The sequence below is a fragment of the Molothrus aeneus genome, chromosome 22, assembly GCF_037042795.1.
Source record: "Molothrus aeneus isolate 106 chromosome 22, BPBGC_Maene_1.0, whole genome shotgun sequence".
NCBI classification, from domain to species: Eukaryota; Metazoa; Chordata; class Aves; order Passeriformes; family Icteridae; genus Molothrus; species Molothrus aeneus.
This window is the reverse complement of record NC_089667.1, coordinates 1-12293: the sequence shown is the minus strand read 5'-3', so window position 1 is coordinate 12293 and position 12293 is coordinate 1. Positions and strand designations below refer to the sequence as shown.

At 44.2% G+C, this 12293-nt stretch overlaps 1 pseudogene; it reads right to left on the bottom strand.

Annotated features, from left to right (window-relative positions):
• Positions 1-5826: 5826 nt before the first annotated feature.
• On the bottom strand, positions 5827-7004 carry LOC136565595 (uncharacterized; annotated as a pseudogene).
• Between the last annotated feature and the right edge of the window lie 5289 nt (positions 7005-12293).

The window sequence follows — 12293 nt, the reverse complement described above, 5'->3', positions numbered from 1 at the left end:
CTTATAATCATCAAAGAAAATTGAAGATTATTTCAAAACACATCCTCTCATTTATAGTCGCCTTGTGTCAATAGTCTTGGAGATGTCCACAGTGAAAAGGACATCAGCCAAGTTGTGTGCATTAATTACAGACATCAATTTTGTTAACTCTTTCATCATTCTCCAATTCATAATGAGTAAGATTGCTGATTAAAAAACCCCAATCAAAACGAAACGCAAAAGGGCAATGATGGGATGACCCATACTGTTCAGGACTCTTGTGGCAATAGGTGACCACCCAAAAAGAGTATCCTACCACCTGTGTTCAGCATCTTTTCTTACTCTCTCTATGACATGGTGTATTTCTTTCACATTGTGATGAACAGTTACCAGTGCTTTCTGTCTATAGGAAATCTCAAATGCACCGAGGCATTGTGTACGGTTAACACAAGAGCTGTGGCTGTGTTTGTAATGGGGTGATAAGTAAAATTCACCAAGTTCCACCAGGACTTGAATTCTCTTTCAAAATCAGTGGCACTGTCCCAAATTCTTTTCTGAATTTCAGTAGGAAAATTGCCTTCACCTTCTCTTATCATTGAGGCAGCAACTGACTGCATCGACAATTGTGCCTGGATACAGCTAAGAGCCAAAGAAAGGTTGTTTTGTGTGCATCAGTTACCAATTTGTGATCACTTACATTTACCTTTTCCCTAGCTGGTAATATGTTTGACAGCAAGCCCTGCTGTGTTCCCAAAGCCAATAAGGATGATTGCAGTGGTTGTTTTAATTTGGTCAAATCTCTAACCATTTTGTGGCAGCCAATTTATCCATTAGTACTTCAGAATCAATACTATTTAGAATTCCAAAACCTGTTCCCAAAACACCGGTTATGTCTCTTAGTGTCCGTTTTTAAAGAAAAAACGGACTTTCTGTTTTTGCAGCCAGGTGGTCCAACCCTCAAAGGAAGTCCGCAAAAAAGGCAAACAGGCCGGCTGAATTTCTGAGACATTGTTTTGCATCATCAGCAATTTGACTTGTTTAAGAGACCGTGCCAGATTGAACAATATGTGTTGTTGACCAGTTTTCCTGATTATATATGGTCCAATTTCAAAACTTCTCAGGCTAAGCATAAGCGGTGGTTGGGCTGGAGTGGTGGTAGTAGAAGGTTGGTTCATACCATTTATTATCAACTTAAAAGAAAAGCCTTCAGTAGTTTTGGACCAAAGACAAACTACTTCTGCAGTTTGTGTTAATGTAAAATTGTGCCAACAGTCTTGTACGCTTGGGGGCGTACAAACCTGTTCACGCTTATTTGTCTGATCTGTCAAAACACTGATTGAGATTGCTTTGTTATAAGCAGTTCCACAAATCCTTCGGCTAATTTCTTCTCCCACTACCCCTTGAAGCTGCCAGGCTTTTTGTTTTTCCCATTCCTGCCAAGTGAACAAAAGCTTGGGACCAAGGCCACATTGACTAAGGGGACTCTCAGTCCCTTCTGCCCACTAGGATGTAACTACTGTACTCAATGTCAGCTTTGTGCTCTCAGTCCCTTCTACCCATTGGGGTGTAACTATGGTGCTCAGTGTGGGCTTCATGCTCTCCGTCCCGTCTATTCCACTGGGATGTAACTACGGTACTCAGCGTGGGTTTTGTAATAGTGTCTATCTTAAATTTATGAGCTAAGCCTTTTCAACCTAACAGGTTGGTCAAGTTATTTTGCCAGCGGCATGTCACTTAAGTCGGTTTAGTTAACGTAAAATTATGCCAGCAATCAATTGGTTCATTTTTACAATCCTTTGTACTTGCAACATTATTCGTTTTGCGACCTAGAGTGTAATTACCAACATACTCCTGGCAGCAACACAGAGTAAAGGGAATTTGTTTGGTACACTCCCACTTGTTTGTAGGACACAGTCTCGCTGAAGGGATATCCAGATCATTTTTCCCATCTGGTTCCATAAAATTTCTGGCAACTGTGATGGAGGTGGATTTCTCATAGAGAGATCCTTCCATTTTTCTGCATGCTTCCACAATCCACTCACCAATTGTTCCAGTTAGGGTTCTAGTCCAGTCCTTCTGATCCCATCCCCACTCACTTGGATGATATACCTGGGAGTCATGCAGCACTATAGGCTCTAGGTTCGGGTGGCCACCCTTGGGATATGCTCCTAGAACATTAGTGGGATGGAGGGTAGCTTCAGACCACAACCACTCAGCAGGATCCTGTCCATGGAATTGTGGTAGGATGCAGAAAAGCATCACCAGTGTTATCATGGTTCAGATGATTTTCATGTCCCTCAGGGTTCTTCTGTCAAAGTAAAAACAACAGAAATCCTTCCACTGAGGGGCAGAAAAGAGTTAAAATGATAGGATTATCCAGCATGTATTTATCCAATGCTCTTTCCCTAGAGCATCAGAAGCTACCCATGCATATTTCTTCAGAGGGGTTTTCAGCACTAGTGCTACTTCCCCTACAGTAGGGAGGTCCACCAGAACAGGTTGTCCAGGGTAATGTGCTGGACTTTTTCAATCGTCAGGTCGCCGTAGTAAGGGAATGATGCTTGGAGCTGTTGGGCAAAAGGCAGTGATTTTGGGACATCCATTCACCCCCCATCTACTGTTCACTCTTTTAACAGCTTCCCATAACCGAACGTCCCAATTTCCCTCCCGGGGCTTCAGAAGTCCTTTCAAAAAACCCTTGGTCCTTTCTAAGATCTCCTTAGCTTGAGGGTAGTGGAAAGGGGTGTGGAAAGACCGCTTAATTCCTTCACCTTTTGCCCAATGCTGTACACCTCTAGCAGTGAAGTGGGACCTGTTATCAGATTGAATTTCCTGTGGCTTTGGGAAAGTTCCAAACCACCCCTGCAAAGCTTTAACTGCATTATCACCTGTAGCTCTTTTCAAAGCATCAGCTTGAACCAACCCAGATACAATTTCTACTCCTACTAGCAAAAAGTGTTTAACTCCTGACTTCTTAAAGGGACCAATATAGTCTACCTGCCACGTGTCCCATAAGCCTTTACCCTTTCTTAAATGCAGAGGGTCATCTTCTAAAGGATGTCTCTCCACTCACCTGTGACATTGCTCGCAGCCTGATACGCATGTTTTACACATTTCCTTGGTAACCAGCCAACCACGAGCATGAGCTTCTTTGTACAAATCTTTCGCACCTGTGTGCTGTCTTTTTACATGCAGCCATTCTAATAGTTGATCCCAGTCCTCAGTAATGAGTTCCTTTTTCAGGGGGCTGAGCCTTGCTAGTTCATCAGCTCTATTCTTCCACTCTCCTGCTGGATTTCCATCTGTTTGCTGAGAAGCTACCCAACCAATAGCAACATTTCCTTGGCTTGCAACATCTAAAATTTCTTGCCCCTTTTCCTTTTGCCACACTGGAATTCTGTGAACTTCCCAATCATTTTGCTGGCAGAAAGGAAGCCACTCGGTACAACCTTTGTACACTGCGTAAGAGTCGGTATAAATGCAGACAAGAGAAATGTTCTGTGCCTCACATCGGAAAACACTCCAAACAGCTATGAGTTCCCCAGCCTGAGCGCTGCCTTCCCCTTCGGTAATGATTCTTTCACCAGAAGAATTGTGTAAGACAGCTGTTCTATATCTCCATACCTTCCCTTCCCGTTTTGCAGAGGCATCTGTGAACCAAGAACTTGCTGCTTGTTCGGGGGAGAAAGGAAGGGCAGCTTTGATTACAGAGGCAGATTTATCTTGGCTGCTAACCAGGCTCTCAGTGCCTTGGATTGTTAGATTTTTAGCAGCATCTTCCGTTATTGAGACGGTATTACAATAGCCTTCCATCTGAGCATACCATTTCCTAACTGAGGCCCTTTGGGCTACCCCGTCAGGTTGGGGGTGGGGGGGGGGGTGGGGCTCCCATTAGTGACGATTTTGATAACTTTGAAAGGGCTTCTTAATACAATATGCTCTTGTCATGCAATTTTTTCCTCTTCTAGGAGAGCTAAGCTAACTACAAACAACCCCTTTTCCCAGGTAGTGTATCTTTTCTCAGCATCTTTGAAACCCCAGGAATAAAAACCAAGAGGCCCCGTTGGACCCTCGGGACCCCACTGCCAAATGTGTACTGATAGCCCTGAGGAGGCAAATCCCCATTCCACCTGAAAGGGATCTGTGGGATGGATAGGGCCTAGTGCTTGGTGAGCTGTTGCCTCAAAAATCAGTAATTGCAATGCTTCTTCCTGAGAAGGAGTCCAATCCCATTTCATCCTTTTCCTCAGCAAGTCAAAAAGCGGCCTAGCAATTATTGAGAAATCTGGGATGTGTTTTCTCCAGAACGCTAATAGTCCTAGAGCTTGCTGGAGATCTTTCCTCAATTCAGGCCTTTGAATCTGATCTAAAGAGGTTAGGGTATCGGGTGGAATACATGTCATGCCTCCTTTCCACCAAATTCTCAAAATCTTCACTTCCTGAGAAGGTTTCTGAATTTTCTCTGCGGGTATCTGCAAATCAAGACTTTTTAAGTGAGAGATTATTTTCTGCTGATGTTTCCCTACTACCTCTATTTCATCCTTCCCCCCCTCCCCACCCCCCCCCCCCCCAGAGTGTCTTAAATGTATTGATTATCAGCTACAGGATCAGCAGGATCAGGTTTGCGTATTTTTTCTAATTCCTGAACTAAAGCACGGTGGGCCAAAGTGGAGGAGTGTTTGTTGCCTTGGGGAAGCCTAGTGCAAGTGTATTGCTGTCCTTTCCCATGTGAAGGCAAAATGGTCCCTATCTTCTGGCTGTATAGGTATCATAAGGAAGATGTCTTTGACATCCATAGTTGCCATTGCCATGATTGAGTGAGCCTTTTCTTGAATTGATGTTATTAATTCAGCTAAGTTTGGGACCACTGCTGTAAGAGGGTCTGTGTTGGCATTAAGCCTGCGAAAATCTACTGTTAATCTCCACTTTCCACTGGCTTTTCAGACTGGCCATACCGGTGAATTAAAAGGAGAATGTGTGTGAATTATTACCCCTTGGTTTCTCAAGTCCTGTAGAACCGCTTTGATACCTTCTCTGGCACCAGAAGGTAGAGGGTATTGTTTTACATTAGTTGTTTGATTATAGGGTAGGGAGGGTGCGGTTTGAAGCGGCCTAATGTTAAGTGGCAGGGTGCCAAAAGACCACAGAAATCCCTCAGATTCTTCCCACTGCCTCCCAGCAAGGACACCCATTCCTAATCAATTATTTGGAATGTTCCCAATTACCATTTTGATGACTAGTTGATGCTCATTTCCAGGGCGCGTCAGTTTGGCTAAGGCAACATTCATAGATTCTGTAGTTCCCAGAGCATTAAGAACACAGCATTGTCTCTTAGTTGGAACAATTCCACACCTCTGGGCATCCTTTTTTGTCAGTGCAGAGATTTGAGCCCCAATGTCAATCAAAAAGGTTACTAGTAGCCTGTGGAGGCCCATGATAGCTGGGCTTAATATATGTCCTGATTTATTTTTAGTGAGCATTCTTAAATAAACCCAAGCTCCGCCCCTTTGCCCGCCTGTAAGCGGCAGAGAGATTTGTTTCCCGAAAACCCTGTTGGTTTTGGTTCACTGCCTGTGTTCTGTGGGAGAGGCTGGGGGAGGGCTAGTTTTTGTCCCTGAGAAGGGAGGGGTGCACTGGGTTGAGCCAATGGATTCGGTTTTCGCTGGTGCCAATTATTTATTATTTTCTGCAATTTATCAAGGGGCAACCATCCATCACCTCTTTGGGGACCCACTTTTGAATTCCCAACAACCACCAACGGTGGCAGTTAGAGATCTGTTTTCCTTTCTCTATATTTTCACTGTGAGGAGCCCCAATAAACCAAACACCTTTGTTACTTTCTGATTTCTACGCCGGGGTTTTTATAGCTCCATATTGTCTACAATAATTAATCAGATCTACTGCAACTTCAGCTCATGTCCAAACTTTATGGCTACTGGCAGGTGAATCAGATTGAGAAGCTGAGGGCTGTGAGGGGGAAGAGTAGGGAGTGAAGCCAGGATCTCTAGGTCCACTTTGGTCAGGGGAATTCCTGAGGAATCTTATCTAGTCTTTCTACAGGATTCAAAGCCATTATGGTTTTCTGTAGAGTCCTTGCTGTATGTTTAAGTGTTTCTGGAAGCCCATGAGTTCAATTGGTCATTAGTTCTGGCTTCACAGGTAATTGCATTGGGCATTCAAAACCAGGAACTAATTTCTTTTCATGAATCATTTGCAGGCAGGCGGCTTTGTGGACACTTTCTAAGAGCTGGTTGGTGGTGTCAACGATTGCCAGGGGGTCACCCCTTTCCAAAGGATTCATTCTCCCGGCCCAGAAAGACGCACCCTGTGTCAGGGACCATGCATCACTCTTACCTCCTTATCTCCTGTTGTGAAGAAGGCTCCATGTCCCCAGTACCCACTGGCCTCCGGTTAATTTAATTTGATCTCCACCATCGAGGGACACTCGGAAGACATATTCTGTCTCTGATTCTTGTGGGAGGCGCCCGAATTCTTTTTACAGCTTAGCTAATTCGGTAGCACTGAACGGTATTTGTATAGTTGTGATATGTGGGTCAAGATCCTCTTTCGGCAATGCAGAGAGACAGGGAGACCCACTCGGTAATCAGAATCCAATTTTATTGTGGGATACAAGCACTTACATACCATTTCAGGGAGACTAGTAATGTGTACTACAATGATTAGGTTAAAATCACATACACAAACTTACGCATATAACAACATCTCTTGCTTGCAGAGTTTAATGCGATTTTCTTCTTCCAGTAAACCCGTTTGATTTAATCTTCTTGCAATCCAGGTCGAATTTTCAAAGTTCCGTTTGTTTATGCCAAGGCATCCTGTTATCAAATCTCTTATGTTAACCAGGTCCAAAGTGCATCATCTGTCTTATGTCCCCCAACATTCCAACAATCCTCATCATTAATATAGTTCTATTCTGTTGGAACCAAGGGTCTCAAGCGAGGACAGCAGTATTCTCTCCAATTTTTTACTGCCTCAAGTTCCTGACGGGGATAGATTTGTTTCATGTCAGGAGTTTCCTTTTCCTCTGGCTCTGTAGAGGAATCAGTATGATGTGAATTCTTAGCAAGTTCCTCTCTAAGGGCAGCTCGCAACATATAGATCTCATTTCTATCTTCCTTTAATTCTTTCTGCAAAATTTCAACTAGGTTTTGAAGGGAATCTATTCTTGCTATTTCCTCATTTCTTTGCTTTAAAAGGGTTTCTATGGCTGCTGTGAGACAAGCTGCCAAAACTGAGCAGAGGATGGTTTTATTTTTGCCCAGTATAACTTCTGTTTCATGTTGTAAAGAACAAATTCTATCTATGACATTTTCTAAATTAAACCAGCTGTTCTCTGCCCAAACCTCCCCCCTTGGAGAAGGCTTGGCATTCTATTTAGCAAGCAGAGCAGAAAATTCAGCTTTAACTTTTGTGCTAGAGTTTTCAGTCATTTTATGAAGGGACCAAAACCATGACAGGGAGGTGCAAACTTAAGTTAGACAATCTCACAGCCTTTGCTGTGTTCCCCTTTGCTTCCCTGGCTGGGTGAAGAGACCAAATCTCCCTGGGAGGCCCTGCTTAGCTCCTTCAAGTTGTCCCTTCCTTCCCAGACAGTCCAAATTCACACATAAACAAAAACAGTTTCCCCTTTTGCTCTAAGAGATTTTTTGGGAAATTCTAAAGACAGAACCCTCAATAGAGTGTGGGGGTGTATTTCACCTGGGCGTGCGCAGTTTGTGGGAAATTCGAAGAGCTTTCCTTGCTTTCCAGCTTCGTTCAACCCTTTCGCAATGAGGGGCTAGGTGTGGCTGAAGCAAATCATCCTTCCCCTATCACAGACTACAAACAGCCTTGCAGACCCTTCTGTCTATCAGAATCCTGTCCATGATGCCAATTTAATGTCACGATCCGCTCATACCAATGGGGGTGGTGATGGTTGGTTAACTGATCTCGGAGTGCAACAGACAACCTGGAAAGGGGATTGCAGTATCAATCCAAACAAATGCACCGTTATAGAATGACCACAGCAAACGCATGAAAGGAATTAGGGAGAGGAAAAGAATAGAAAAGAGGGGGAGAAAGAGAGAGGGAGTTGTCCTAAGCTGATTATATGATGCTTTTATCCCCAATCATCTTGTTCTGTTTATGCTGCATAATAAGTTTTGCACCTTTAAGACTTGTTGCAGAGAGTGAAGGGGGGAGAGAAGAAGCAGCAGTTTGTTTTCAGACACTGCACTCACTCCTCCACATTCCTGCTCCTGGACTGTGTTGTCTGTGGATGAACAGACAGTGGGACAGAGCTCTCCTTTGCTTTTAGTTAGTTTTAGCTTGCTGAGGCAAGGAAGTTCCCTGGACTGTGGTTTTTTTTTCTTTTTTCCCTTTTCTTTGGACCTCTTGAAACCTGCTCTGGACTGAAAACCCAGAAGAGCACCGGCAGCTAGCACCTGTGGCCCACCAGGCCGGGCCCGGCCCGCAACATTTCCAGCACCGGAGGGACTGATAAGAGCCTGTGTGAGCTGAACTGCAACCGAGGGAGGGGACTTTCTCAGTTTGTCATCTCTTTTGGAGCAACAAGGGGTTTTATTGTTCAATATTGTTTAGGTTTTATTGTTTAATAAACAGGTTTTTTCCACCTCTTTCCAAGGAGCTATTTTCTCCTGGACCAGTTGGGGGGAGTGTTGCAGTGTGACGCCATTTCCTGTTTCAGGAAACAGGAAAATCCCTCAGGTGTTGGGATTGGTGAAATCTGTCCTTTCCCCGCCGCCTTTGCCCTCCTGCTAAGTGCTGTCCATCAATCTTAACATTCCAGCAGGGTCATGGTGTGGTTGGCAGAAGTTCAAAAGATGCCTCTCAGGTCCGGGCTCATTGGCCTGTCCAAGTGTCTTTATCCTTTGAGCCTTCCCCTCCTCCCACCTGGTTGGTGGCTCACCTGTGCCTTCCCCTCCCCCTGTCCCTGGGCTTAAAAGGAGACAGGACCATGCGGTCTGGATTCTGTTGGGAGCTGTTACAAGATTCAGAGGTCTGTCATCCTGGAATAAACTCTGGATTAAAACTCTACAGCAGAATCCTCTCCTTTTTCTCTTCACCGTCCCCTGAACCTTTTCCACCAGAGGTAAACTGAGTTTCTACTATGCCTGGATTTGTTGCGAGTGCCTAGCTGCACGATCCAGCTGGCCAAATGTATCTCTGAGGTGAAACATCACAGCTGCCGCCTTTGGCCCAGCAGCAAGGGTCAGACGAGACCAGGCACGTCCCACCCAGTAATATTGGGATTAATATTTCATAGGGGAGGGGCCAAATGAATCTGCTTTCCTAGAGGAGCCCCTTTGGGGGTTCTCCCCAAAATTTGCCCTGAACCAAGACAGGAATATAGCTACCAAATGTGGAGAGACTAAGTCCTCATAGTCCAGCCAACAGAGTTTGCCTAGTCACGTTGGGAAGATAATGGCCCTGTCTGGTTGACTCAAGGTTAAGTCCTGGTGAACTCAAGGTTCTATTACAGTCCATTGCTGAGGGGGGAAACAGAATCTTGAAATGGCTGAGGGGGAACAGATACAATCAAGAAGAAGAAGTCTATTGAAATTGCTGAGGGGGAAAACGGTATTGAAGACGGGTACAGACAGTCCATGTTCTCAGCAGGATAAGTCAGTATCAGCAGTGAGTGGGACCCACTGTTTCAGGACTGCTTTCTGGGGGAAACCAGTCTAGGTCCTGTAGGCACATCTGTAGGCAGCACTCAGCAGGCATCCTGCTTCAGTCAGGCCAGCACCCCTGCATCAGAATTACAGGTGTCTCAGTCTCAGTCCTTCGTAGGGAGCTTCAATCTCCGTGCCTCACGGTGGTAGTGGAGCAGATGAAGGATTTTCCATGGGGGGGCTACCAAGTTGCCCCAGCAAGTTCATCTGGCCAAGAGGTGGGAAAATTCCTGGTCTATTGTCGTGAAGCAGGTGCAAGCATATAGGCTGGGTCGCCCTTTGGCAGGCCCTGCTAGAAGCAGTCACTGAAGACACAGCTGTGAACAATCACTTGGCAGGCCAGAATTCTGCTCAGGGGCCTCAGGATTTTTGGTGTTCATCCATTACTGGCAGGCCAGAGGTCCCATCGGTGTCTTTAGGGTCCCAGTGTCTGTCCTGGGAATGGTCGTGAGGCAAATGAGGGGAACTTTAGACTGTCTTTCACACGTATCAGAAAATCTATTTACTGAAATGGCCAAAAAGAATGCATAACATTTACAATTGAGAGGGAAAAAGAAAACCAAACTCAAACCGTTGGAGCAATATCATTCTAGAGAATGCCATGTCTCTATGAAAAATACAAAAAAATTTCTGTTTTCAAACGCACCCACAAATCACCATTTTGCATCTTTTTTGTTGTTGTTGTTGTTTGTTTTAAAGCTCTGGCACTTATCTGATTCCTTTTTGAGTTAGTTCAGCTCATTAATCTAGTAAGAAAGCTGCTAAAATTAAACTGAAAAACCTATGGGGAACAGGATGCCACTTCAGCCATGTTGTAGGGAAGCATTAGGTCAGCCTTCTGTCTTGTAGAAATATGTCTGTCATATAGGAAAATCAATGCGTAGCACTATCTTATTTTGAACTTTCTCATTGCTACTGGGTTCCTGAATGATCAAGATGGTTTAAACCAAACAACAGGCAGCCCTCTAAGATACTCCCCAAACTATTGCAATGGAATAACTTGATCAGGTGAAGAGCTCGCTATGCAAAAGCTGAATATGATGTCAAGAATGCTTTGTTGTGGATTACCATTGTTTGGGATCATTTATCCCTTACCCTCCCATGTAGGTATAGGAAAAAATTAAGAAACCACAAGGCTTTTACAGCTGTTCTTGTATTTTGGGATCGTAAGGACTTGGGTTGGTAAACAAAACTGTGGTGAGTTTTACTATTGACTTTATCGCTGTTTCACTTTGAATTAACTGCTTTGCATTTCAGCTTACCCATCAGTATAATGAGAAGAAGAATATCTTCCTTCCTGCCCAAAAGATGTTGAATTATGCCTGTGATGTCACGGACTTAAAGACGAAAACCATTGTGATTGAAAGGAAGTATTGGCATGCCACAAGGTAACTGGAGTGAGCTGTGTTTCCTCCTCAGCTTCACTGTGATAGTAGAATTTTAATTAGCAGTTCCAAAACTTTGTCTTAGCATAGTCTGGTGACATATCTCAGTAGAGCGGTGTCCTAGGGTGACTTTATGATGTTGTATCCCCAGCCATCTGTTCTGTTAATGCTGGATATTATATTCTCTGCCTTCAAGACTGCTTCTGAGAGCAAAGGTGGGGAGAAGAAGAAGTACGGAGTTTGTTATCACAGGCTGCACTCACTCTTCTAAAAGCAACACTGCTCCACATTCTGTGCTGCACTGTGTTGTCTGGGCACTGATGGAGCAGAACAGAGTGTTCTTTGCTTTTCAGTTGGTTTAGCTGGCTGAGGCAGAGTTTTCCCTGGACTGTCTTTTTTCTTTCCCTTTTCTTGGAACTGTTCAAACCTGCTCCAGACTGGGACCTGGAGAGCACTGAGAGCTTGCACTTTGTGGCCTATGTGGGCCTACTCTGGGCAGCAGCCTTTCCTAGTGCCGGAGGGATTGATAACAGAGCAAGCATCCACAGGAGAGACTTTCTGAATTTGTTGTCTCTTCAGAGCGGCGATTGAGTTTTGTCATCTGGTATTGTTCATTTTTTGTGCTGGGGGGTGCTTTCCCTGTTAAATAAACAGATTTTTTCCACTTCTCTCAGAGGAAATGTTTCCCAGACCAGTTGAGGGGAGGGGCCGTGTAGGTGGGCTTTCTGGGGGGGGGGGGGCCCTGAGACATAAACTTTAAAGAAATTTAGGGATTTTAGAGGAGCTGAGGTTTTAGTTAGAGATAAGCCTTATTAGAGTTTTTCAAAATAAATAGGTAGGCCTTGTTGAAGTTAAGAGTTAGTAGTTAACAAATAATTGATTGCTTGTCAACATCATGTTTGCTTAGCTGGGTTTATCATGAAGAATATAGAAACTCATAAATAGCTTTTAGGAACATAGGACAATTGTAGGCCACCTCTGTTCTGAAACCAATTGAAGATGGGGAATGGGAGTTCTACCAATGGGTTCATTTGTCATATTTGCATTGAAAATGTAGAAAGTTCAGAACCAGGAAGACTTCATTTATTTCCTCATTTTGGAACCCCTCCCCATGAAAGGGACCACCGATTCATTTTGAGGAACAAACTACACGTGCTTAATAGCTTTTGATCTAATTACCATACGAAGTGGGGAATGATGGGATGTACCTAAATTATGAATATGTATTTGTCTT